The sequence below is a fragment of the Phyllostomus hastatus genome, unplaced genomic scaffold (assembly GCF_019186645.2).
Source record: "Phyllostomus hastatus isolate PE091 unplaced genomic scaffold, TTU_PhHast_1.1 phas_contig_159, whole genome shotgun sequence".
Classification (NCBI taxonomy): domain Eukaryota; kingdom Metazoa; phylum Chordata; class Mammalia; order Chiroptera; family Phyllostomidae; genus Phyllostomus; species Phyllostomus hastatus.
In genome coordinates this window covers 21,063,914-21,068,737 of record NW_025333640.1, presented here as the reverse complement: position 1 = coordinate 21,068,737, position 4,824 = coordinate 21,063,914, and the positions used below count along the sequence as shown (strand labels likewise).

At 38.7% G+C, this 4,824-nt stretch overlaps 1 long non-coding RNA gene across 1 annotated transcript; it reads left to right on the top strand.

The window, feature by feature from the left end:
• Positions 1-247: 247 nt before the first annotated feature.
• Positions 248-3,851, top strand: LOC123813662. The gene is made up of 3 exons (XR_006784797.1): positions 248-331; positions 1,489-1,558; positions 3,742-3,851. It is a non-coding gene; the product is annotated as an uncharacterized LOC123813662 (long non-coding RNA).
• The last annotated feature ends 973 nt before the right edge of the window (positions 3,852-4,824 follow it).

Below are 4,824 nucleotides of genomic sequence, written 5' to 3'. Positions count from 1 at the left end.
TTGAGCGTCATCACTTTACACCAAGGTTGCGGGTTCAATCTCCAGTGACGGCACATAGAAGAAGCCACCAATGGATGCATAAATAAGTGCAACAACAAATTGATGTCTCTCACCCCTTTCCTCTCTCTCTAAAGTCAATATATTTTAAAAAGAAGAAAAGAAGATTTTACTCATACTTTTTAAAATTTTGATTAAATTATTGTTGATCACACTCTGTGATTTACTTCTAGTTCCTCAGCTAATATATGGAGAGAAGCTGGATTTTTTGCTTTTTGATGATCTCTCAGAGGTAACTATGTGCCTGCTAACTGCTGCAAAAGGAAAATCGCCTGTAAGTTAATTATTATGATCATTTTAATGACTGTAAGCATCACCTTAAAGAATTATGCAAGACAAGACAATGTTTGCATAATGACATATTGTAAAACTTTAAAATGTTAGGTCTTATTATTAGAGAAAGTATGTTCTACTTACCATCACTTAAGTTACATAAAATTAGAACTACAGCTAACTGTGGAAGAGCTTTGCTCACAAAGATGGATAATGTAGCCTTATTTATAACATTCACAAAAAACTAAAGGCTTAAATGGCCAGCAATACGGAAATGGTTAAATAAATGATGAGAGGTCCAGGCAATGAAATCTTACATAGTCACTGAAATTATAGTTATGAAAAGCATTATTAAGATGAAAAATTGCTTATGCTGTCATATCTAATACATGATAAATGTCTTAGTCCTAACTTTGACATATTTCTGTTAGTCCCACTGAATTAAACTGTTTTTTGTTAATATGTAAGGCTGAAAAATTGACTTGAAGCGTGGAGTACCCCAGCAGAAATTCCATTTAGACAAGAGAACCATTCAAATTATGTAGCTTGTTAGAGAATACATACAGGTCTTGGTGTAGCTATGTCATCAACTTTGTGACATTTAGTCCATGTAAGCAGCTGCTTTTACTTGGTAGAATTAATTTGAAAGTGAACCCATAGTAACATAACTAATTATCTAGTTTGTGCTTTAAACTACAGTTTGGCAAAAAATGAGACATTTAGGAGTAACGTCCATGGTACCTCTTACTCCACTCCATCCTTTGGTTACCTGTACCTGTTTCTATAATCTATTAACTTAATGTGAAATCATTAGCTTCTCTTGAGAGCTAGCCTAAGGTGTTTTCAGGACATGTATAGTGTTGGAAAATTAGTTTTTAATAAAACTTTCGAGTTAAAACCACGATGGATCACCAAAGAGAAGTGACTAATTTGTTTAGTTGTCATCCTTTTGTCATCTCTTTGGTAATAATGAAAGTTAAGTTTATTTTGAACATAACGTTAGATTTTTCCATTGACTGGTTATATTCTTAAATTCACTAGGGATTACTTCTTTTTTTAGACAACATGAATCTTACAGCTACTTAAAATTTAATGTAGCCTTGCAAGTAACTAAATACTCACTCACTAGCAGATAACACATTTATTCTTATAATTTAGGACTTGGGCTATGTTCCTGATTTTCTACAGACTGCCATGGCTCCATACAAAAAGGACATTCATAAAAAAGGTAATTTGAAAAATGTGTGTCACTAAATCGTCTTAATTTCCTGTATCTAATGGCATGTCAAATTTGAAGATAATATATGTATTTATGTATTATATAATATAGGTAAATATATATATGTTACTAAAAGCAAATAACTCACTGAACATTCAACAGCCTTTATTAGCCATGTTCATGTGGTTCTCAGGAAAGAAGGTAGTTGCTATTGGGTGAAAGAATATTTAAAAACATAGCCAGCGTCAATCCACTAGAATATTTGGGTTGATTTCCAGTCGGAGAGTTATAATTATACTGGGTCACTCCTCTCCCCTGGGTCTCTCCTGGGGTCAGACTGAAACATGCGGCTATGGGACTCCTGAAAGCTGCTCACCTTGCTTGAACCACATCCGAGTTTCTGGCCTCGTTATCTGGTGCTGTGGTCTGTTGGACGAACACAGGAAGTCTTTCGCAGCTGGGTCCTGTGGTAGTCTCAGGTGACATTACTGAATACCTATTAAGCACTGAAACTGTATTTCTGCTTACAAAGGATAAATCCCTTATAGTATGCTGTTGTTTAAGATCTTGAAGATGAAAAACTTTAGGAGGAAGAGCTTTGGGTAATTACTAGTCTGATGTACCCATGGTTTTATTGTTAATGCACCTTAGAATACACATTAGGAGGGTCTGTTTTGTAAAGTATTGCTATTTTCCACTAGAGGAAGCTATATGCCCTTTTTAAAAAGATCAGTAATCCTGAAAAAGAGGAAAGCAAGGTGTCAGTCAGATTTGCCAAAACTTCTTATGAACCTTAAGTATTGGTAATAAATCTGTTATTTGTACATTACATTTTATTTTGGAATCATAAGATGTAAGTGAACACCCTTCTTCCTGGGTGAGAGGGTGGGAATAGAAACAGTTTTGAGGGTGGGAGTTTCTTTCAATAGAAGGATTGGTCGATACCGTTATTGGGAAGGATTTCTGAAGGTGAGGGATGGGAATGGTTATAAAGGAGAGTAGGGTTGAGCTTTAGGGAAAGGGGAGGGCTGGTGGAGGCAAAGAAGGAGATACACCATGTGAGGGGAAGGAAGGGGCAGACTGTGGAAGAGACGGGGAAGAACCTGGGAAGTGCAGTCCCCGGGACCCACGGAGGAGGGCGTTTTTCAAGAAAGTGTTGGTGGGGTGGAAAGACGGGGGAAGGAAGAGAATAGGTTGAAGAAAGTGAAAACAGAGAAAAAAATGTTGTCTTTAGTTAGAAAGAGGATTCGTGGATGTAAATTCTGGTCATTTATAATTAACAATCATTCTTTGGCCAGTTAGTGGGAGTGGTTCAGCAGAGCATTCAGAGCCTTTTGCAGATTTTGTCTGACGGCCGTTGACCACCCACACAAGTCCATACAGAGATGCAGAGTCGAACAACGCAGAATACACAGACAGGAAGTGGGACTGGCAGGATTTTCATCCTGACTTTGCCCCCAACAAACTGCACGACCCTGGGCAAGTTGTGTAGCTCCTCTGCACCTAAGTTTCTTCGTCTATCAATGAGGTGGTTGAATTTCATCAAAGTTTCTTAATGGGGTGTCTAAGGGTGGGCTTCAGGGAATCTGACATGCCCCTGCAATTATAAGCAAAAAAGTGTTTTTCTCTTAAGGAGGGAATCCATAGCTTTTATTGGATTCCATAAAGGATAATGAATCTTGAAAAAATAAGAACTCCTGGATTAGGTGATCACTAAAGGCCTCTCTACTTTAGAAATCTGGGATTTTAAATCTCTAGTTTAAACCAGTCTATCTTACTCTCCTGGCCTGTCTCAGCAAATCACTTTCAGAGATCAAGTCACAGATTAGAGTTTTTAAAGTGTAATTGATTGGATTAGTCCTCTCTAGAGGATCATTTAGAAAAATCAGGAGAATTTTTAAAATTAGAAATAGTAATTTTCTAATAGACTACAGATCTTTTTATTAGGACCAATGGTGACATCTCCTTTCATGTCAGTTACCAGCCATGCATCTGATGAGCAAGCGTAAACACCGGAAGTGGCCTCGGCCACTTAAATATTGTGTAGGGACGCCTTTGGGCTGTTTGCCTCTAAAAGAAAAACAAAATGAAACAAAACAAAACAAAAAACAAGGGGGAGAGAAAGCAGTTCAGTGAATGAAAGCCGATGACGGAGCATCAGAGTGACCGCCACGGTGTCTCTCTCCCCACAGACCTGCATGTGATCAGCAATGCTGGGGGCACCAACCCTCTCGTGTGTGCTGCCGCCCTTGACGAGATGGCCAGGAAGGCTGGCGTCGACCTGAACATAGCAGTGGTCACTGGAGATGACATCATGGGAGAGGTCGTTGGCCTTTGAGTGATATTCTCCTAAGCAAGAAGCCATTGTATCATGTGATGAATAATTAAGATCATTTAACTTGGTCTAACTATTGGATTTTGGTATAACTCTTTCTGGTCTGTGTTACTTTAGTCTAGAAAATATGATATGTCATCTGCCTAGATTGGTTATCCATTTACATTTATAAACCACCTGTATGTATGGTATGAAGGATTTATTGGTTCACTGAAGACAGTGTTTAAAATAACTTTGGACCCTTCTTTGGACATGGAGGTCTAAGTTGAAATTGTGCTTCTTACAAAAGCATGAAGTTATTTAGCACAAGTCATTACTTAACCTTTCTAATCTTAACATCGTTTGGGTTCCAGTTAATGGATCTTGCTGTAGGTGATACCTTCTGTGTCACAACAGGAAGGGGAATGGAATGAGTAAGTTCTTTTATTAACACTTCAACTTGACAAGCTAGATGTTTCAGGCAAGCACCAGGTGTTTCAGTGGCGCTGATTCCTTAGTACCGTCTGAGCTTGGCTCCCGTGAAACGCAAAGGGTGTCACATCCCTCTTGTGAAAGGCAAACTGTTTTTGCTTGTGTGAGCTGTCAGGGGCACACAAAATATCAACTGACTTAATTGTTGGAGTGTGAACAGCACAGGTCTACTAATTACCTTTACCTTATGAGAGCTTTGGACTCTCTCATCTAGGCCTGCTAAACGCCCTCCTGTCGGTGCAGGTTGAGTTGATGACGTGTGAAAACTGCCGTGGAGATAGCTGGGCAGAGCTTCTGATTTCTTTGTCAATGGTACCTTTTTAATTCATCCGTATCCTCCTTCTAACTGCTCTGCATGCATTTGCTGCCATAACGGCCCATCGATTTATTTTAAACGTTATGTTATCTCAGCATGTGGAAGACTTCTGCTCTAAGCATCCCAACGTGATGACAAATACACAGGATCTTA